Here is a 24673-nt window from a genome sequence, read left to right as displayed (position 1 = left end):
CAGGAACAAAATCAGAGTAGTCATTCTCACTACTCTTATTTAACATAGTATTGGAAGTTCTAACTAGAGTAATTAGGCAACAGAAAAAAAAATCCAAATTGGGAAAGAAGAAGTAAAATTGCTTTCATTTGCAGAAATTACCTTAAATATAGAAAGTTCTAAAGATACTACCAAAATATTGGTAGAACTAAAAAATAAATTTGGATGTGGTTCCATAGTGTAGCGGTTAGCATGTCTGCTTTACATGCAGAAGGTCCCGGGTTCACACCCCAGTGGAGCCACAGTCCATGGTCTATGGCCATGCCACCCTGAACAAACCTGATGTCTGATCTCAGAAGCTAAGCAGAGTCAGGCCTGGTTAGTACTTGGATGGGAGACCATCTAGGAAGACCAGGTGCTGTAGGCATGAATAATAATAAATAATTTAAATAAACAAATAAAGAAATTCAGTAAAACTATAGAATACAAAATCAACATACAATAATCAAGTATGTTTCTATACACTAACAAAAAACCATGTAAAAAAAAAAAAAACAACCAATTTCAAAAGAATAAAACACTTAGAAATAAATTTAACCAAAGAGGTAAAAGCTTTGTAAACTGAAATCTATAAGACTCTGATGAAAAAAAATTGACAAAGATACAAATAAACTGAAAGATATTCTATACTCATGGATTGGAGAATTTATATTGTTAAAAAGTCTATGTTACTCAAAGGTATCTATGAATTTAATACAGTTTCTATCAAAATTCCTATGGCATTTTTCACAGAAATAGAAAAAACAATCCTAATATCTATATGGGACACCAAAAGATGCTAGAGAGCCTAAATAATCCTGAGAAAGAAGAACAAAGCTGGAGGCATTGCATTTCTTGATTTCAAATACTACAAATCTGTAATAATGAAAACAGGAGGATTCTGGCATAAGAACACTCAGGCTATTAAAAAAATTGAGCGCCCATAAATAAACATATATAGTCAACTAATATTTGACAAAAAAGTCAAGAATACTCAATAGGAAAGGACAGTCTCTTCAATACATGGTGTTAAAACTGGATTATTACATACAAAAGAAAGAAATTGGACACCTATCTTATACCATTCACAAAAATTAACTTAAAATGGATTAAGAGTTAAATATAAGACTTGAAACCACAAAATTCCTAGTACAAAAATAGGAGAAAATGTCCCTGACATTGTTCTTGATGACTTTTTGGATAGGATACTAAAAGTAAAAGTAACAAAAGCAAAAATCAACACATAGAACTACATGAAACTGAAAACTTTCTGCACAGTAAAAGATACAATTTACTAACTAAAAGGCAACATACAAAATGAGAAAATATTTGCAAACCACACATCTCATACCTGATAATATCCTATATATAAGAAACTCATAAACTCAATAGCAAAAAGATAAAATAAAAGCCCAAATAAAAATAAGCACAGAACCTGAATAGACATTTTTCCAGAGAAGGCATATAGATGGTCAACAGGTACATGAAAAGTTGCTCAATATCACTAATCATCAAGAAAATCAAATCAAAACCACAAAGGGATATTATCATACATTTCTTAGAATGCCTATTATCAAAAGGTAGACTAAACTGTTGGCAAAAATGTGGAGAAAAGAGAACTCTTGTACACTTTTGGTAGGAATGTAAATTAGTACCACCACAATGGAAAACAACGTGAATATTTCTCAAAAAATTTAAAATAGAACTATTATATGATCCACCAATTCCACTTATGAGTATATATCCTAAGAAAATAAAATAACTCTCTTGAAGATATACCTACACTCTTATATTTATTGCTATATAATTCATAATCATCAAGGCATGGAACTACCCTAAATTCCATTAATGGACGAATAAATAAAGTAGTATATATACACAATGAAATATTATTCAGCCATAAAAAGAAGAAAATTCTGCCTTTTGTGATAACGTGGATGGAACTCAAGATCAGTATGCTAAGTGAAATAAGCCATGCAGAGAAAGACAAACACTGTCTAGAATCTAAAAATGCCAAAGCCATAGTAATAAGGAATAGAATGGTGATTGTCAGGGCTGTGGTGTGGAGGAAATGGGAAGTTGTCAGAAAAGCATACAAACTTCCAGTTGTAAGATGAATAAGCTCTGGGGATCTACTATATGATATGGTGACTATAGTAACAATATTATATTATATATCTACATAAAAGTTGCTAAGAAAGTAAATCTTAAATGTTGTAATTACAAAATTAAGTAATTATGTGAGGTAATGAAAGTGTTAACTTATTATAGTAATCATTTCACAATATATGTGTATCAAACCATCAAGCTGTGCACCTTATAGTTACACAATGTTACATGTCAGTTATAACCCAACAAAGCCGTTCTGATAATCTATATAGCTCACTACAGTATGACAACTAAGTGATTTATCTCTAGTAACCTGTCTGCTGTGACAGCTCTGGGAAAGTTGAAATCTCTATAGTGAGTGATAATACCTGCTCTGCTAAGCATGAAGTGTACAAATGTAAAGGTCTGTCAAGTAGAATATGTTCCCTATAGGTTCGGGACTATAACTAATCCAACATATTTTTCTCTATGGATTAATGCAAACATTATTTGTTCCTGAATTAATATTGAGAGTATGCAGATGTATAACAAAAACCTTAGCAAAACTCACTTCAGAAACTCATCTTGATAGTCATGAGAGGAGACCTTTATCATTTGATTATATTCTCAAGAAAAAAGGACAAAGTATATTGATGGATACAACAGAAAAATGGCTTAGGAAATTACATTTGGTATTTAATTAATATCTTGTATTATTCTTTGTATTAATAAAATGAACAAATATTTTATAATCAGTTTTAGTATGTGTGTTTTTAAGAGACATGTTTAAAACTGATGGTTAAGAAAATATCCCCTATTCTAAACTGAGAATATAGATTAATCTAAATTATCACCAGTGACATATACAGAGGGAATTTTAGATAATGGAGTTATTTTGAAACATATTTATGCATTTATCAATGCATTCAATAAGCAACCACCATTGAACATCAATTGGAACCTCATACTTGGCTAACTTTGTGGGATGCAAGGATGAAAATACATATTTCTGCACTGAGTGTACACCTAATCTCTTGGTATAGACAAAATATAGCATAAAAGGAACTCTTCAAATAAGGAAGAAGGATCTTGTAGGTATGTAAGGTCATAAACAATAAAGGATCTATAATGTTGCTAGTCTGAGAGTTTTCAAATTTTGGACTGAGGTTATCTCTGTAGAAAAAAAATAAAACAAATCATTATTATGCAAGCATAATAGGTAAACAAAAGAAAATTCTGGTTGGAAAAGTGTTTTGGTGGACACTCAAGTGGGAAGAAAAGGAGACTGAGAACCTTCAAGGTCCTATCTGATCATTTTCTGCCCTCAATCTTTCCCACATCCCATGAGGATAGTTCCTGAAGATAATATTGAACTCCAGCAAGACCTCCCAGGAGAACAATTTGAAAACCAGTTTTTGAGATCAACACTATTACATTACAATGGAAGAAAATAAATAGCAAAGAGGATAGAAGAATTGCCAATAATGAATGCATGTTAACTAATAAGAGAATGAGATAAACTGTATCGACTTTCGTTTCCAAGGTATAAAGCAAAAAATATTATAATGTCGTATATGAAAGAAGGGCACCACTTAAATCAACAGAAAATGCCATGGTAATATGTGATTCCTACAAAATTCAATTTATTTTGTTTTATTTTTATTTTTTTGATTGAATAAATTATTTTAATTTTATTTCTCCATCTAACTACCCACTCCATCATACCCCCTACCCTCTGGTAACCACTAGCCTATATTTCATGTACATGAGTCTCTGTTTGTCTTATTCATTCGTTGCTTTTAGGTTTATATTCCACGAATAAGTGACATTCTGCGATTTTCACCTTTTTCTGTCTGGTTCATTTCGCTTAGCATGATTATCTTGAGATCCATCCATGTTGTTGCAAATGGCAGTATTTCATCTCTTCTTATGGCTGAGTAATATTCCATTGTGTATATGTACCACAGATTCTTTAGCCAATCAGCTGTCGTAGGACACTTCGGTTGCTTCCATGTCCTGGCCACTGTGAATAGTGCTGCTATAAACATCAGTGTACAAATATCACTTCAGATATAGGTTTTCAAGTCTTTGGAGTAAATACCCAATAGAGAGATTGCTGCGTCATATGGTAGATCAATTCATAGTCTTTTTGAGGAAACTACCACAGATTCTTTAGCCAATCAGCTGTCGTAGGACACTTCGGTTGCTTCCATGTCCTGGCCACTGTGAATAGTGCTGCTATAAACATCAGTGTACAAATATCACTTCAGATATAGGTTTTCAAGTCTTTGGAGTAAATACCCAATAGAGAGATTGCTGCATCATATGGTAGATCAATTCTTAGTCTTTTTGAGGAAATGCCATATTGTTTTTCGTAGTGGCTGTACAAATTTGCAGTCCCACCAGCAGTGTATGAGGGTTACTATTTCCCTGCATCCTCTCCAACATTTGTTACTACTTGTCCTGTTGATTATAGACATTCTAACAGGTGTGAGGTGGTATCTCATTGTGGTTTTGATGTGCATTTCCATAATAGCTAGCAATTTTGAATATCTTTTCAAATATTTGTTGGCCATTTGTATGGACTCTAGGGAAAAGCGTCTGTTCAGGTCCTCTGCCCATTTTTTGATTGGATCATCTGTTTGTAAGTTGTTATTGAGTTGTATGAGTTCTTTGTATATTTTGGATATTAGGCTCTTATCAGAGGCATTGCTTGCAAATATATTTTCCCGTTTGGATGTTTGTCTCTTTACTTTCCTGACAATTTCTTTTGCTGAGCAGAAGCTTTTTAGTTTGATGTAGGCCATTCATTTATTTTAGCTTTTAGTTCCATTGTCTTTGAGGTCAAATTCATAAAATCATTTTTAAGTCCAAAGTCTTTGAGTTTTGTTTCTATGTTTTCTTCTATGCATTTTATTGTTTTAGGTCTTATATTCAGGTCCTTAATCCATTTTGAGTTAATTTTGGTGTGTGGTGATAGACCACAGTCTAGTTTCATTCTTTTGCAGGTGGCTTTCCAGTTTTCCCAGCACCATTTATTGAAGAGGCTTTCTTTTCTCCACTGTATGTTTTTGGCATTTTTGTTGAAAATTATTTGCCCATATAAATATGGGTATACTTCTGGACTCTCGATTCCGTTCCATTGGTCCGTGTGTCTGTTTTTCTGCCAATACCATGCCGTTTTGATTATTGTCGCTTTGTAGTATAATTCGAAGTCAGACAGAGTGATGCCTCCAGCCTCATTCTTTTTTCTCAGGATGGCTTTGGCAATTCAGGGTCTTTTGTGCTTCCATACAAATCCGATGATTTTTTGTTCTATTTCTTTAAAAATTGCTGATGGGATTTTGATGGGGATTGCATTAAATCTGTATAATGCTGTAGGTAACGTGGTCATTTTAACTATGTTGATTCTTCTAAGAACACAGAATATCTTTCCATTGCTTTGTATCCTTCGATTTCCTTTAATACGGTCTTGTAGATTCATTATATATGTTTCGTTAGATATGTTTCGTTAGATTTATTCCTAGGTATTTTATTCTTTTTGTTGCAATTGCAAAAGAAATTATTTTTTCCAACTCTTTTTCTGATACTTCAGTATTAGAGTATAGGAATGCTATGGATTTTTGAACATTAATTTTCTATCCAGAAACTTTACTGTATTTACTTATTGTTTCTATTAGTGTTCTTATGGAGTCTTTAGGGTTTTCTATATAGAGAATCAGATCATCCGCAAATAGTGTCAGTTTGATTTCTTCATTTCCTATTTGAATGACTTTTATATTTTTCTCTTGTCTGATTTCACTCACTAGGACCTCCAATATGATATTGAATAACAGTGGTGATAGTGGACAGCCTTGCCTTGTTACTGATCTTAGAGGGAAGAATTTTAGTTTTTAGTCATTAAATATAATGACGGCTGTGGGCTTGTCGTATCTAGCCTTTCATATATTATGATATTTTCCTTCTATACCGATTTTGCGAAGTGTTTTGATCATAAATGGATGCTGTATCTTGTCGAAGGATTTTCTGCATCTATTGATATGATCATATGATTCTTGTGTTTTAATATGTTTATATGGTATATCATGTTAATTGATTTGCATATGTTGGACTATCCCTGTGCTATGAAGCCCACTTGATCTTGGTGTATAATCTTTTTAATACGTTATCTTATTTACTATTATCTTATTTAGGACTTTTGCATCTGTGTTCATGAGAGATATTGGTCTGTAGTTTTCTTTTTGTGTGTTATCTTTACCAGGTAATATTAGCCTCATAAAATGAGTTGGGAAGTGTTGCCTCCTCTTCAATTTTTTAAGAATTTGTAGAGAATAGGTATTAAATCTTCTATGAATGTGTGGTAGAATTCACTGGTGAAGCCATCTGGTCCTGAAATTTACTTTTTGGTAGGTTTTTGATGATTGTTTCAATTTCCATAGGTGACTGGTCTATTTAGATTTTCCAGTTCATCTTGATTCATTCTAAGGAGGTTGTATTTTTCTAAGTACCAGTCCATTTCTTCTAGGTTATTAAATTTGGTGTTATATACTTTTTTTCATAGAAGTCTTGTAGGATCCTTTGTATTTCTGTGGCATCTGTCATAATTTCCGCTCTTTCATTCCGGATTTTGTTTATGCGTGTCCTTTCTCTTTTTTCTTTAGTGAATCTAGCCAGGGGTTTATCAATTTTATTAACCTTCTCAAAGTACCAGTTCATTTTTGCATTTATTTTTTCTATTTTTTTGTTTTCAATTTCATTTTTTTCTGCTCTAATTTTGATAATTTCTTTCCTTCTACTGACTTGAGGCTTCATTTGTTCTTCCTTTTCTAGTTTTTTTAAGATGAAGTGTTAGGTTGTTTATTTGGGCTCATTCTTGTTTTTGGAGATAGGTCTGTAATGATATGAACTTTTCTCTTATGACTACTTTTGCCATGTCCCCAAAATTTTGATATGTTGTACTATAATGATCATTCATTTCTATGTCTCTCTGGATCTCTATTTATTCCTTCTCTGACCCAATTATTCTTCAGTAGCATGTTGTTTAATCTGTAGTTTTTCCTGGTTTCTTTTTGCAGTTGATCTCTAGTTTCAAAGCATTATGATCAGAGAATATGGTCGGTATGATTTCAACCCTATTATATTTGTTAAGGCTGTCTCTGAGTCCCAGTATGTGGTCGATCCTTGAGAATGTTCCATGAGCACTAGAGAAGAATGTATAAGCAGCTGTTTTGGGATGAAAGGCTCTGTAAATGTCAATTATGTACTGTTGGTCTAATTACATCATTTAAGGATGTTATTTCCTTATTGATTTTCTGTTTGGATAATCTGTCCATATCTGACAGTGGAGTATTTAGGTCCCCTACTATGATAGTGTTTTGGTTTGTTTCTCCTTTTACTTCTGTTAGTAATTGCTTTACATATTTCAAGGCTCCCATACTGGGAGCATAGATACTAATAAGTGTTATGTGTTTTTGGTGTATGATTCCCTTTACCATTAATGAGTGTTATGTCTTCTTGGTGCAAGATTCCCTTTATCATTATGAAGTGTCTCTCAGTATCTTTCTTTACTTTTTTATTTTGAAGTCTATTTTATCTGATATTAATATCACTACTCCTGCTTCTCTCTGAATGCCATTTCCTTGAAATATCATTTTCCACTCTTTCATTTTGAGTCTATATTTGTCTTTAGAACTAAGATGTGTCTCCTGGAGCCAACATATGGCTGGGTTTTGTTTTTTGTTCTACTCTGCAACTCTAAGCATTTTTATTGGGGACTTCAATCCATTTATATTTAGGGTGATTATTGAAATATGAGATCTTATTATAGCCATTTTATCATTTGCTTTCTGGTAGCTCGGTGTTTCCATTGCTTCCTTGTCCTTGTGTTTTTGTTTTCCTTATTTGCTTGGCTTTTGTGAATTTTCCCTCTTGTCCTTCTTGTTTTATGTTATGCAATTCAGTTCTGAATCTTTGGTGTGTGGTTACCATTATGAATATGTAAAGGATAGTTACATTTATACAGTTGTCCATTTTCTTCTGCACATGACTTATCTCCATTCCCTTTTGTGAATTCGAATCTTTGAATCGTCTCCTTTTTAGTCATTGTTGTCTCAATTTGTCTCTATGTATGCTGAACATTCATTAATATCTTGCTATAGCAAATCTCTTCTTATTGTTTAAGCTTATAATACCTTGTTCTCAGTAAGCACTGCACTCTTCTGATTCTGTCAGCCTGCTAATCATCTTACTCCTAATTATGTATTATTTTGTCATTTTGTTTTAGGTGAGCTGATCCCTTTCGGTATTTCCTGTGTGCAAGCTTTGTAGTGGAAAATTCTCTCAATTTTTCTATGTCTGGAAAGGTCTTAATTTTTCCTTCATATCTAAAGGAGAGCTTAGCTGGATACATTATTCTTGGTTGGCAATTCCTTTCCTTTAATGGTTTGAATATTTGATTCCATTCCTTTCTGGCTTGTAAGGTTTGTGCTGAGAAGTCCAACGAAAATCTCATAGGTTTTCCTTTATAAGTTACCATTTTCTTCTCCCTGGCTGCCCTGAAAATTATGTCTTTGTCATTGATTTTTGATCATTTTAATACAAAGTTCTTGGTGAAGGCCTTTTCGAGTTGAGATAATTGGGTGTTCTGTTGATTTCTTGAATTCCAAGCTCCAGCTCATTCCTTCGATTTGGGAAATTCTCATCAACTATTTGTCTGAAAATGCTTTCTAATCCCTGCTCCTTTTCCTCCCTTTAGAGAATTTCCATTATTCTTATGTTTCCTCTCCTGATATCAGCTAGTTCTTGTATTTTTCTTTCATTATTTTTCATTCTTCAGTGTCTCTCTTCTTCCTTCTGATTTATTTCTCGATTTTTGTCTTTGATATCACTGATCCTTTCCTCCATTTGGTTGACTCTATTTCCCAAGCTTGCTATTTCATTTTTCAACACTTGCAGTGTGTTATTTCCAGAAGGTCTATTTGGTTCTTTTTGAAGCTTTCAACCTCCTTTTAAAGAACTCACTCTGCTCATCTAGTTGTTTTTCAATTCCTAAAATTATTGATGTGATTCTTTTTAGATCTCACTGAGTTTTTTCAGAAGTACCATCTCAAATTTCTTATCATTTAAGTCGCATATTTCTATGTCTGTAAGCTTATTTTCTGGAGATTTTTCTCTTTTTTTCTGAGATGCCTTGTCACCTTGGTTGTTAATGGTGTTTAATGGACTATTTCTCTGCTTGGGCATTAATGGAAATGTATTTTGCTTTTTTTCCAGAAAGAAGATTTATTATATAACAGTCTCTCTAGTCTGTTGTAAAGAAGGCATTTTTCTTTTGGTTTCCAGTAGGTGGTGTCTAAGCCTCTTGGATCCCTGCTTTATATAAAGACTTAATAAAGCCTTTTTTTCTTACAGGTGTTTTATCATTTTCGCTACCCTCAGTCTTATTTCCTTTCTCTGTTAGTGTGTTTCAGTAGCGTTTGCTCAGATTCTCCTGGGGCTCTGCGGTGTTTGGTCTCAGAGGGTATGGGGGGAGGGGCCTTCTGGACTGGGGGATGGGAGCTGTGGCTCGGCCTCAGTTTTGCAACCGCAACTGGTAAAAATCATCTATTGTTTCTCTGCCGTCCCCGCTTCTCTGACTTCTTCCCTGATGACGGGCCCTGCCACTGGCCTTATGGAGCTCACAGCTCTCCCAGGCAAGGTTGTTCAGGGAACTCGCAGACCTTCTCACCTGCCCCTCCTTCTACAGGTAGCTCTGGCTGTGAGAGGCAGCTTCTTTGTTTCTCTTAGTCCACCACCCCGACACTTGGGGTTCTGACCTGTGCTAGCTCTTATGCACAGATCTCACACTCAGACGCGCTGATGTGCAGTTCTGGTGTTTTTTGTTGAGTTTTAGATGTTCAGCTTGTTGTGGTTTCAAAGGGAGAGATCTGGGGATGTCTCTCACTCTGCCATGTTTCTGATGTCACCTAAATTCAATTTCTTGATGTAATCATAGCATTCCAATTATTTAGGAACAGTAAAGAAAACATAATATAAAATAGCCTTTATAAAAAATAGTGAACACCTAACATGAAAGTGTAATATAACACATGTCATTTTCTCTTGGGAAACACTGAAGAGAAAAAAAAATAATAATCTATTTAAAATAAATAACATTACAATGTGGAGGTGGAAGCTAACTCTATACCCAGTGAAATAAACTGGTTATACAATTTTATTCAGTTTAAATTAAATCAATATGCTTACGCATGTATAATAAAAATATGAATAAATGACCATCACTGCCCGAACACAATAAAGCTGTTTGGACATCTTCCCAGTAGTCTAGCTGATTTCATTTCTCAGATGAGATTTACTACACTAGCATAGCACTTTGCAAAATAATAATGTCACCATCACATTCTATCATGTGATGGCCAGTTATGCTGTTCACCTTTCACCATTTCTTTTTATTAACAAGTTGCTATCTACATATTAGTCATATTGTTAGATAGTTAGACAAACATGAGTGATAAGAGAACAAAAGAATGAAGGCCTAGCTAGAAACCACCCAAATTCCTCCCTAAAACACTCATTTTACAGTTATAAATCACTCTGCATTCTCAGAAACAAAGGAATGGAAGGCCATAAGCCTATTGCTGGTTTAAACCAGCCACAAATGCATGGAAAGTACTACCTCAACCTGTCCATAACCTCAGCCTCATTATACCATCATTATATCATGCCTACACCCAGAATTTCATAAATCTAAGTATAACAGACTGAATTTGGGGTAAGCACATGTGCAGTAGGTAAAGGGTTATATAGCAGCCAACTGTTAGGGTAATCTCACATACAGATCATCTAGAACCTTCCATCACACCCAAATATAAAAAGGCCTTCCTACTTCTGCACTGTTACAGTTGTCTTTGCTGAAAACTCACTCCTTTCTTGGCGCGTACTCTTTTATCTTTTCACTTTCAAATGCCACAGGGCTGCAGCCTTCCTTAGCATGGTTTGTCTCCTTCTAAAAACATACTTTAAATCAATCTTACTTTTTTTAAATCTTGCTGACCTGTAATTCTTTACTGCATTGACAGGGGGGAACCAAGGACCCCCTCCATGCCTCTAGGGCAATGCTAAATTTCACATCACCCAAGTGGTAACAATATCATAGCTTCGACAGCACTTCCTTTGGGAAATTTTGTCTGACCATATAAAATTATTTTAAAGTGATTCATGAATGAGTTTAAATATTAGACATGTCTTTTTTCTTCTTCTCAAGATTTTTTCAAATGATAGTTAAATTAACTAGAAGGTATATTCATACAATGACAGAATTGGAGTGGAATTATGTGATATTTTTTAAAAAAATGATTGAAAAAATATGGTTATTTAATAAATACTTATTCTATATATCAATATTCTAAGTACTAGGAATATTGTGAAAAAATTTACAAAATCTCTGTTAATGAAGGGCTTACAGTCTTGTGAGGAGATAATAAATTAGCAAACATTATATATTTAGTGAATTATATAAAAGTATGTTTATACGACATATAATATACACATGCAATACAATTAAAAGATACATTTATGTATAACATTTAATATCACATGGAGATAAACCCAATAAAGACCAATTAAAGAGGATAAAGGATTAGAAAGTGAGCAAGTAATGGTAAGGTGGCTGTATAGTGAAAGATGGTTGGGAAAAGTCTCTAAGATTAGGTAATAATTGAATAAAATCTGGATAAGTTGAAGAGGCAGGCCATGAAGATATCTAGGAAACAATATTTTCTGAAGAGTGATTAGAAAATGCAAGTGTCCAGAAGTAGAAGATGCTTAATTAGTTTATTATAACATAAAGCAAGCTCATGTTATTGTTTTCTTACATCTAAGAAAACTGTTGAAAATATATCAGTCTGATTATTTTTCCTTTGTGTGTTTTTATCTCTATTTTTTGCAAAAAAAAATTGAGTTTTTATAATTTTAGTATACATTAAGAATTTTTTTAAGCTTCTGTCTTTTCTATATTTAGTTTATGTAAATTAAATAAGTTATATATGTGTATAATTATACATCGGTACAATTAAGGTATAATAAACAATAAACAGAAAATTAAATTGAATAAATCTTATGTGTTTATTCATGAAAATAAAGCTGAGAGCTTTGACAACTGCATAATATTGTGTAATCACTGCCCCAAAACAAGATTTAAATCATTTCAACCATCCCCAAATGCCCACTTTTGCCTGTTTTGCTCAATTCTACCATGGTAATTTCTACTATTGCCTCTGCCCAGACTGATCTGATTTCTATGATTATAGATTCATTTTACCTGTTATGGATTTCATCTAAATGAAAACATACAATATGTTATCTTTTTTTCTCCTTTAATACAACATAGTATTGTGAGATTCACTCATATTGTATGTATCAGTACTTCATTCCTTTTCATTATTGTATAGTATAGTAATATATATATGTCACAATCTTTTTAATTCATTCTGTTGCATGTCATGGTTTTCAGAGTTTGGCTATTATGAATAAAGTTGCTATGAATACCCTTTTACAAGTGTTTTGTGAATATTTTCATTTATCTTTCTTTTAAATTTCATTTAAATATCTAAGAGTACAAATGTGTGATCACAGGATAAATGTATAATTGACTTTTAAGTACCATCAAATGGTTTTCCAATGATGTACGATTTTACACTCCCACCAGTAACATACAAGAATTCTAGTTGATCCAAATTCTTAAAAAAATATATTTATCAGTGTTTTTAATTTTACCCATTCCACAGATTTGGAGATAGGAGAAAGGACTTTAACAAGCTATTCCATAATCCATTTGTTCACTTTACCAGATGCATGCCTCAGCCCAATGAAAAGAAAAGAATACAGATGACTTGGTCTCATATCCTTGTTTAACTGAATCTCTGGGTTAATGGACTAATGATATTTTCTAGGAGGAAGAGAATTCTCTTGCATGTTCTTAGGACAATGATCATGGCAAGAGGATTAATCCTAGTAAAACACAAAACACACACACCATTTGAGTCATGACTTACTAGAGAATATGCGAGTTATTCAATTTTCTGTAATAAAACATGAAAATCATCTATAACTTAGACAATCTCTGCTGCTTGAGGTATCTCACAAAACCTCAGTTGAAGAGATAATCTATTATTCCTGGCCTAAGGGGGTATGTTTCTTTCATGTATGTTTTTGTTTATGTCAGTAAGTATTGTACCTATGCTGCAGAATTTCTTCAAAGCTCTGGTAGTCTCTGACTTTATTTTCAAATTCGAGAGAAAGGAACTATATTTTTGTTAATTAAAATGTCTATGACTATGGTTAGACCTCTGGGATTTGCTGTCTCACTTTTAGTTGAGTAAAAAGGCAGACATATAATTTATTTGTAGGCATTACTTATTATCAATATGTAGATTGGGGGGGGAACTATTAATTTTCTCTAGAAACATCTCTTTGAGATGTTGGAATGAACTGTTGGAATTTTGCAGGGAGTAAAAGACTGAGACTATATGTTTGACCTTTTGATATTCAGACTTTGAAATAATTCTTAAGTTTGGAAATTCTCACTTAAATCTTGCTTTTTCACATGCCTCATGTTTATAACACTTACCCTTATTAATTAGATTATCTATAGAAAAACTTCATATTTTATAATTGAGAGAGGAAATCTCTGTAGGAGTAGTGTTAGAGAATGTAACAATGATACAAATCAAATCTTTGAGTAAAAGTTAATAGAATGCTGAAATAAGTAAAAATTGTGGGTGTAATGGTTTGAAGATAATTTCAAATCTGGTTTGTTTTAAGTAGAAGGAAATAACAGTCTAGAATATCATTAAAGAGAAACAAAGACCTTAACATGTTGTAGAGAATGTAGTATCTTTATAGAAGAGATGTTTTTTAATGAGAAGGAGAAATACACATATAATTTTTTTAAGTTTAATGTATATGTTATATAGTAGGTATTTGTTTCAGTAAGGAATGTGTTTAGTTGCAAGTATCAGAAAAAGGATATATAGAGGCTGAAATGTATAAATGTTTATTATTCTCTGTCTTAAAGTAGGCATTTTATGATTTCACTTAACTTATTTATTGGTGTCACAAGGAACTAAAGCTCATTTTGCTTCTGTTTCTCTATTCTAGCTGCTAGCTTTTTATGATTGAACTTTGTCCCCCCATCGATGTAAGACTGTCGCAATAGTTCCAGACATCTCATTTCCATTTAAGACAGGAAAAGAATGAAAGTATGCCACCAATACATTTTCTTCTGGACTTTTCCCCTTTTTTTAAGCAAAGCTTTCTTAAGAATCCTCCCTAATAACTCTGATAATGCCACACTGGACAACCCTAGATTCACAGCAGCCTGAAAAGTATTTGCTTTTTCATCTCCTACGTTGAAAACAGGAGAGGAAGAAACAGATTAGTCATGATTTTGGAATATTTAACTGAAAGTATGAGCCAAAACAAGACATACAAGTATTGAGGGAAAAAGCTAATGTTTACTTAAATAAGGTAATATGAGTAAGCTTATGAAACATAAAAGTGATATGGGATCGAAAAAGAAAGAAAAATTATAATCTAAGAAGAATTTTCTACTTTTAAATGGTGGTGTCGTGTAAAAAAGATTTAAATAAGATGTTCCAATATTTTATTGAAATTTAGAAATTAAATTGTCTATTTTGTAGTTATTTTATTATTGTATCATAAAATATATCAGAACATATTTAAATTACAGAGCCTATTATTTGAATTTTGGATATGGATTTCCTTTGTGAAATATTTATTTATTTAGGGATCATCTCTCTGTCTTATACATCACCTCCTCACTGCTACTCCAAGTCAAATAATTTATTCATTTGACAGAGCTGCTAGTTTCCACACTAGTCTAAGCATCACAATCTAAATTATCAATACATTTTTATTATATTAAAGGTCAGGTAGTTAGAAGGCTACATCTTAGGTAGATATTCAATATAACATGGTAAATCAAATAAATGATAATTTTTAGTATAATCATACATAAACCAGTTACATTACTAATCTGACATTTTGTATTGTAATAAATTTCCTGAATGTTGTCTTTAGAAATAAAATTTCACATATTTTCTCAGTTCCCAAGTGCTATATTATTATGTCTTGTAGCCGCATAATTTTTCCTTAGCAAGGAAATATGTTTAGAAAAAATAATGAAGGTGGAAAGAAAAATGCTATTTAATATATACTAATTAAATTCTTTTGTATAAATTAAGATTTATCTATTTCACAAAGTAATAATTTGCTTATCACAATTGAGTAAAGCTATGGGTTAATAATTCATAAACGTATGACTACTTTAGTTCAAGTAAAGAAAAAACATCTGAAAGGTGCATTTATAAATTACCTTGACAGTTATGCTTTGTCAATAAGGAAAATTAGGTGCAGAATTCTAAAAAGATTAAAAACTCTTTTGTGAAACAGGAAAAATAAAGTTGAATTGTAAGAGCATACCTTTTAACCTTGTATTCTGTCTCATTTCATTTTATAAGTAACTAGAAGGCAATTTAAAACAAAATTTAAAATTATGATGAATTTTTTAATTACTAAGCAATATATAAGATAAAATTATAGCTATCATATCAAATTTAAATCTTAATTATAAATATTTTAAAATATTTATTTTGAAGATTCATTTCTACTTTGTGTATGTAGCCATTCACCAAGTTGATATAATGATATTTTAGCTAAAGATTTCCTAAAAGTATTTAGTTCATATTTGTTCTCACAAGTTTCATATTATATATGATAAAATACGAAAGCTCCAAGATTATTTTCTCAAAGTTCTTCAAAAATTTTCTTCAAAGTTCTTCAAAATTTTCAATAAGTTCTTCCATTTCATAAATCAGTAACATGAACTAAGATGAAGGAATATGGTTTTAGAGATGTAATGTTTAGTCATGAAAAAAATTAAAATATTTTTTCTAAACTTCTAACTATAAAAATATAAGAAAAGCAAGAGAGCTTCAATCAAAATAAGGGAAATAAACACTTGTCATTTGCTTGTCTCCCTGAGTTAAATGAGTAATACAGTTAAGAAATGTCTACCAATTGCATCTACTCTATTTACTCTTACTGAGTTTCCTTTCTTTTATGTATATTGTTGTTGTATGTCCAATAAACAATAGTACAAAATTTTCCAATTTTATGAAATAGTAAAATTACCTGTATTAAATACTGTGAATAAATGTGTTGTTTATGTATCTAGTGATATAAGCAGATAGCATTATTATTTGCCTTACTTCAATTGAAAAACTGGTAATCTTTTGTTATGTCACTGAACTTTTCCATTCTATCCAATTTTTTGTTCCGTAAGTCTATTTTAATTGTGCTGCTTTCTTACAATCATTGGGCATATGAAAACTAATGAATTTTTGGGAGGGAATTATAATTACTAAGTTTGACTTAGAGTAGAAATCTCATCTTCCTTTCTGATGATTTAAGTGTCTAATATAAATATAAAATAAAGATAGAAATTTCCCAGCTTCCAACTGTTTTTTAGTATTGTTCCCTTAAAGATACATATCTTTGTTAAAAAAATTTTTTTTTACTCTTGAAGAATGAAGAAAGAAAATAAATTCTTATTTAATTTTGAAGCTCTTTTTAGTTTAAGGTGAGCCTATTAAAGATAATAATGACAAATAAACCCTGCCATCTGTTGAGTTTTTATTCTTAACACTGTGTAGGTGTTATCTATCAATGTTAATCCTTGCAAAACTATATGGAATAGATAATATTATTATTACTTGAAGAAGCATAACATCACAGAAAGGTAAAATAACTCTCCTTAGGTAATATTGTTAATAAATGGCAGGGTCAAACCCCACAACTCATACTTTAATCATTATATTCTTTCAGACTTTTTCTGTATAGGCCTGGAGAGAGTTTACAAATGACAATGACCTCATAATGGAATGAAGAAAATATAAGAAGCTGAATAAGATTGGATTGTTGCATATTTAAGCAACATCCTCTAACCTAACATTTGCAAATAGTAAAAATGGTGATTTCTTCTTCATCTCTACATCTTTGGACCCAAACTCAAATAAAGAAAAGAGGCATTTTTCTATTGGGCCCTTTCAAACCTTTTGATTTAAATTTTAACTATGATTTTAACCTAAGACCATTTTTTACTATTATAAATGAATATTGTATGAATTCATGCTTGCTAACATACTTTTTTGTTAAACTCAAAACTGTATGTGAAAGAAGAGCAATTTTGTCTTGATTGTGATTGTACTTCTAGAATAGCATCTTAACTTCCACACTATTGACATTTTTAGTAGAATAATCCTTTGTTGTGGGGCAATGCCCTATGCATTGTAGAGTGCTGAGAAGAATGCCTGTCTTCAATTCACTAGATGCCAGTAGCAACTCCCAATTGTGACAAACAAAAATTTCTCCAGACATTCCCAAACGTCCCCTAAAGAATAAAATTGTCCCAAATTAGAACTGCTCTGTAGCATAGTAATTGGAACATATAGATTGCATATAACTTTATTACATTTTAACTTTCAGTGTTTATGTACATGTGATTTATTTACATGAATTAGAGGAGACATAAATAGCATTAATTTACCTAGTAATAAAAGATATGAGGACATCATTTAGGATTTTGTCTATTGTACAAACAAATAATAAATAATGCTTTAGAGTCACAATCCAAAAATTTTGGTTGACATTTCTGCTAACACTAAGTAGCAAATCAGCAGGTGATTCTGCTACTATTTATCAAATAATAGCATTCAGTACAAACACAATGCAACTTTCATATGAATGTTTTGAGTGCTTGAGGCTAGAGATAGTGTAAAGAATATCCACCTACAAATTATTGAAGAAAAATCAAAGTGATTAAAGTACCTGAGTTGATTGGATGCATTAATTTCCACTACTTTCCTAAAATCTAATTTAATTACCCACAGGTTACATTTCTCTTTATTAGCTTTGTCAGCAATCAAATGTAATATTCGATGCTATTGCTAAGAAATAATATGGAAAGGAATATGGAAGGAGAGGCACATTTCTTCTCAAATTATAGTAAGAACACAATACCAACAGTAACAATTTTGTTTGAGTCTTTAGAAATGTTCATACTTTTACTAATGGATTATTGAATACAAAGATTGTTGTTACTTAAATTATTTCTAGGTATAAAAAATATGAATTACTGAATTCTGACAGCTTAAGTTAGTGAAAAAAATCTTATTAGGTAATGGAATGTACTACCAGAAAAAATAAGTAACATACTAAATTGAAAAGCACTTAAATTTATATCCAAAAAATACTCTGTAGAGAAAAAATACTTAATTTTGAGAGTGCTCCAGCAACAACACAGCTTTCGGAGGAGATAAATATTCTCAATAATTTCAATTGGTTTGCAAGCTTGTACTTCATATTTCACTGGATATCTTTCACCTAAACTAGGTTACTCATATAAAAAGACATTTCTCAAACTCTGATTCACAGCCTTCAAAATATTGCACAAGAAGAATATCAGCAAATCTGAGAATTAGTGAATGTGTGCATACTGATATATATGTACTTTACAATGAATATTTACATTTATTTTGTGTAAAATATATTTTTTATTAGTATAAATGACTTGCAAAAATGCAGCTCAAACTACTTTTGTAAACCCTGAAAGTATCTTAAATTCAATAGGGTCTAAAATGTTAACTTAGTCTCATCTGCAGGGTATTTCTCAGGTTACAAAGATTCGAAGATAAATTAACATATTTAACCATAGCAAAAGAAATGGTGCACCACTATGGAAAACAGTATGGAGGTTCCTCAAACTTAGAGAAATTCAGTTGCTATTTAATTTTTAAAATCTCATATAGGAAACAGATTTTAAATGAAAAAAAATCCATGTTGCAAATATGCATTTCCTGGAGTTCTGAAAAAAACAGCATATGAAAGCATGTTTAGTATTAGTGAGAGTACATAGCAAAACCATTTTGGTATGAGTAAAAACTTAGGAAGTTCTAGATTGTTAATAAAAAACAATACATTAAAGGAGAAAGGTAATAAATTGATATTAAAAGTCAGAATTATTATCTACAGACTAATTTTAGCTAGTTTTGATAAATTCTTTACATATCACTCCTTTACTTCTCTCTCATTATACAACTGATCCTTCATCAAATATTATTTGCTCTATTTTTCAAATATATTTAGACTCCTTCCTTATCATTTCAATTAGTAGTACCCTATGTCAGGACAGCAAATACTTGAGATACCTGAGTACTAAAGATAACTCTATTTTACCCAGGAACATATTTATTTGGGTGACATATACAAACACATACAACCATTTTTTTATTTCCCAATTTATGATATGCATTTGTTTTTCTAAATTTAAAAGGAATCTAAATAGAAAAAGTAACTCAATTTAAATATTATGAATAACTCTAGTTGTGTTACATTATTCTAATTATAATCTAAGCCTAAAATAGTTTAGCTTTCAAAAGGAGATACACCTAGAGATGTTGAGTATTTTTTCACATTTTTTGGCCATTTGTGCCCTTTAGGTCCCAATGTCTAGTTAGGTCCTTTGCCTATTTTTTAAATAGATTGTTTTTTTTTTTTTTTTGGTGTTAGGTTGTATGAGTTCCTTAAATATTTTGGATATTAATGCCTTATTATATATATCATTGGCAAATATCTTCTCTCATTCAGTAGTCTGTCTTTTCATTTTGTTGTTGATTTCCTTCACTACAAAAATATTTTAGCTCGATATAGTCCCATATGTTTTTTTTTCCTTTGTGTCCCTTGCCTGAAGATATATGTATTGCTAAGAGCAATGTCAAAGATATTGCTTATGTTTTCTTTCAGGAGTTTTATGATTTCAGGTCTTACATTTAAGTCTTTAATCCACTTGGAGTTGATTTTTGTATATGGTTTAAGAAGTGGTCTAGTTTAGAAAAGGGATTGCTGGATCATATGGTAGATCGATTCTTAGTTTTTTTTGAAAAAACTCCATGCTATTTTCCACAGTGATTGTACCAATTTGCAGTCCTAACAGCATTGTATAAAGGTTAATTTTCTCCACATCTTCTCCAACACTTGTTTTTGTTCATAAGTGGAAATGCAATATTTTATTTTTTAAATTTATTCTTTTTTATTATGGTGACATGGGTTAATGAAATCCAGTAAGTTTCAGATGGATAACTCAACAATAAGGCATATACATATTTTGCATTGTGTGTTTACCACCAATAGTTAGATTTCTTTCTGTCACCACATATTTGACTCCTTTGACCCCATCTACCTCTTCCTTCCCCCCTCCCCACTACCTTTTGGTAACCACTAGTCCGTTGTCTCTGCCCATGAATCTGTTTGTTTGTCCTGTTCATTTGTTGCTTTTAGATTTATATCACACATATAAGAGATATCATGTGATTTTCAACTTTTTCTGTCTGGTTTATTCTGCTTAGCATGATTATCTTGAGGTCCATCCATATTGTCACAAATGGCAGTTTCATTATTTTATTTTTTTGCATGTATCTGTTCACTTATTCCAACATCATTATTTGAAGAGACTATCTTACTTCACTATATATTATTGCCTCCTTTGTTATAAATTAATTATAAATTAAAACCACAATGAGATATGATCTCATGCCTGTCAGAATTTCTATCATCAATAAATCAAGAAACAACAAGTGTTGGTGAAGATGTTGAGAAAAGGAACCTAATACACTGTTGGTGGAATTGCAAATTGGTGCAGCCACTATGGAAAACAGTATGGAGGTTCCTCAAAAAATTAAAAATAGAACTACCATATGACCCAGCAATCTCCACTTTTGGATATTTACCTAAAGAAATTTAAAACACTAATTTGCAAAGATATATGCACCCCTATGTTCACTGAAGCATTATTTACAGTAGTCAAGATATGGAAGCAACCTAAGTGTTCATCAGTAGACGAATGGATAAAGATATAGTACATATATACGGTGGAACATTACTCAACTATAAAAAGAATAAAATCTTGCCATTTGAGCAACCTGGATAGATCTAGAGGATATTATGCTAAGTGAAATAAGTCAAAAAAAGATAAATACCATATGATTTTATTTATATGTGGAATCTAAAAAAATAGATGAACAAAACAGAAATAAACTCATAGATACAGAGAACAAACTGTCAGTCACCAGATGAGAGGGGTTTTGGAGAGATTGCTGAAAAAGGAGAAAGGAATTAAGAAGTACAAATTGCCAGTTATTGAAATATTCATGAGGATGTAAAGTACAGCATAGGGAATACAGTTAATAACATTGTAATAACTATGTATGGTTGTCACAGGAATACTGGAGTGATCTCTTTGTAAGATATATAAATGTCTAATCACTGTGCTGTACACCCGAAACAAATATGGTATATCAAGTGTAATTAAAAAATAAATTTTAAAATTATGATCAAAGGAAAAATATTCAATAAAGCTAAAGAAGAAATAAGTAAATTTGAAAATTTAAAAAACAAACAAACTGGACTTGCCCAATAATCCCAACAGATTTTTTTTTTAATTGACCAACAGAACAGAGAATTTTCAGGATATATCTCAAAACAAATAAAAAGAAAACAAAACAAGAGACAACACTGTCCATGTAGGAATTAACCACAGATACTCAGAATTTGCCACTCTATACCTACTAGATTTCAAAATTTCCTCATATTAGTTAATTCATCAAGAAGAGTTATAAAATATAAAGATTGCTATAAATCAATGAAGACATTGGCCAAATTTAGTCTTCAAAATATGCTTTTGGCCTGATAGACTTAAAAGCAAGAGTTAGTATATTTCCAGGAGTAGTAACAGTTTCTGACAGATTCAGTTTCAGAGAATGTAATCTATGCCAGCTATTTGCATGAGAATAATAAATCATAATGTATTATAGACTTGTCAAATTGATTTAGAGAATTATAAAACTTAAAAAAAAAAAAACAAACGAAAGAATTAGAAGTTTGCTTAACTTCTAGAAATAACTCTCAGAGCCACAATACACACCCTAGTATTTGCTCTCCTGACATAATCAGGAAAGGGTTTAATCATGAATTTATCTCTGTAATCTTGGTTCTAGGATTATACCTTTTTCTCTATAATCTGCACCATGAAACGTGCCTGTGAACGCCACTGTTACACACAGTGAAATCTCCACATAAAATACATGTTCAAGAATACACTCAAAGAACAATTTTATTTCTTGTTATAATGCTCCATTTCCAGTGATTTTCTTACAGTTCCTACTATCGAGCATTGAAGCCAAGGGTTTCCCTATAGTCTATGAAAAACAATGATAGGAGGATTAATTATGGTTTTAATTGGATGTATAATTATCTGTCTGAAATCACACTGATTTCACAAGAGAAGGCAGGAGATATAATTTAAAAAACAATACATTGAAACTACTAAGGTTTATGTTTATAGAAATACTTAAAATAAAAAATTATCTGCATTTAAAATGAATTATATTTTTATACATATTGTATAAATATTTTTGACATCCCAGCCACTTTCATTTTCCTCTGAGAAGGTGGAAAGGTTTAGATCATGTTCATCAATTTTTGTCTGAAATGGTAAAGTAAAACAGCATCTGCCTTTAGCGACCTAATTTTATTCAGTTTGTGTATCAGTTTGATCACTTGACATCCTTGTTTGCTCCCATGGTAAGCGTAGAAAGATTTGCAATACTCTTTTCTGAGGAACTGAAATGCCCTCAGAGGCCTTGCTTAAGAGACAACTACTTATTGTGAGAAGTTTTGTTCTGTGCCACTTGAACCTTGGCCTTTCCACTAGAGCATTTGACAGGAGTGCTAAATCTGGAAGTAGCCTCTGGTTTATCCTATTATGGGTATTTGTGTCCCTTAAGCATTGGACTGAAACCTCCAATTCATTTCCAACAGACCTTGGACACCAACCAGATGGTAGTTCTTTTAGTTAAAATAAAACTAAGTTTACCTTATACCTTGATGTGAACTATTCCATAGCAAAATTCTTATAGCACATAGTTCCTCTTTATTAATTTTCTTAATATTGTGCCCACAGAAAACCTATGCCTATGTAAGTTCTAATTTAGAAATAATTGTAATATCTTATTGATGACAGAATATTATCTATTTCTTTAGATGTTACTTTGATAGTCTCTATAATTTATTGAGACTCAGTCTACTTTGTCTACTATGTACAAGGCACTTTACATTCATCGTCTCATTTAATAGTCAAAGTAACCTCCGAAGTACTTATTATCACCATTTTATAGATGAAGTAACTCAAAGTTCAAAGAAGGAAATTAATTTTTGAGGACTTATAGCTAGTAAGAAAAAGATCCATGATTTGTATAAAGACATTGATACCTTCAAAGTCTGTGCTCATTCAACTAAATTCTAGAACTCTTTATAATCTTCCACCAAAGTATCTTAATCATGCAGAGATATCAAAGTTTAGCTCAAATAACTTCCTGAAAGTTTAAAATTTTATAAAAGTCTCATGTTTCACCTTGGAAATGATTTACAGTTTGTATTATACTATATATCTGCAGTTGTTTTTTAAAATATTCAAAATTATCTACATGTTACTTTTCAAATATTGGTGAGAAACTGATGCTCCCAGATATTACATCATGTTTATTGTGTTACTTTAATCCAATAATTTTACCGAATTTCGTACTTCTAAAATTATAGGGATATGCACATCAGTTTGAGAAATACAAAACAACACAATACAGGAAGCAAATGATATGAACAAAGCCGTGAGGGCAAAGGTGAGCTTGGCAAGGTAAAGAAATATTTGTATGGGTGAGAAATATGGTCACAAAGATGTATGCTAGGCTCTCTGGGTTGAAACCATGGAAAACATGAGTTACAGTAATTCTTTTTAATTAATTACCTGCCAATATAATTGGAAGAGAATAGAAAACAACTGTTCTATAAAAGTAACTCAATGCATTCCAATACATCCTTTATTAAATTGACTTATAAAATGACAAGCATTATGCTAGATGCTGAAATGATACAAATATTTGTAAAACATAGTTTCTGTAAAATATAGTTCCATAGATCTAACACTAACAACCTGGGAGAAAGGACACACACACAAAATTATAATTACATATAATGTAATATGTATCATAATAGCTTTATTCAGAGGATACATAGGAACCACAGAAGTAAGTTTTGTGTGTAGGGTGCAATCTTCTCTGGGTTTTTAAAGATTTGGTATGCAAAAGGGTGGAGAGTAACACAGTTATCAATTATTATGATGTGTTTAGTGAATGTTAAATAGGTTAGCAGGCCTGATTGCAAAGGAACATTGATGCCGGGGGAAAGTGTACTAGGAGAAATAGTACGTAAAGTGGAATTTAAATATTCATGTGGCTTGCTGAACTTTTCCTTTATGAAACTCAAATGTCCTTGTAATTACTTGTTCAGTGACTGTCTTCTCTACTGTACTATAAAATCAAAAATCATGGAGGCTATGTCTTGTCTTCTCTTGCTTAGCACAGTTCCTGACACACAGCAT

The 24673-nt window shown here is 31.6% G+C and overlaps 1 pseudogene; it reads left to right on the top strand.

Moving 5' to 3' along the window:
• Positions 1-290: 290 nt before the first annotated feature.
• LOC112485095 lies at positions 291-406 on the top strand (annotated as a pseudogene).
• The last annotated feature ends 24267 nt before the right edge of the window (positions 407-24673 follow it).

This window comes from Pteropus alecto, unplaced genomic scaffold, assembly GCF_000325575.1.
Source record: "Pteropus alecto unplaced genomic scaffold, ASM32557v1 scaffold95, whole genome shotgun sequence".
In the NCBI taxonomy this organism is placed as follows: Eukaryota; Metazoa; Chordata; class Mammalia; order Chiroptera; family Pteropodidae; genus Pteropus; species Pteropus alecto.
The sequence above is the reverse complement of the archived record's forward strand: the minus strand, read 5'-3'. Positions and strand labels throughout refer to the sequence as shown.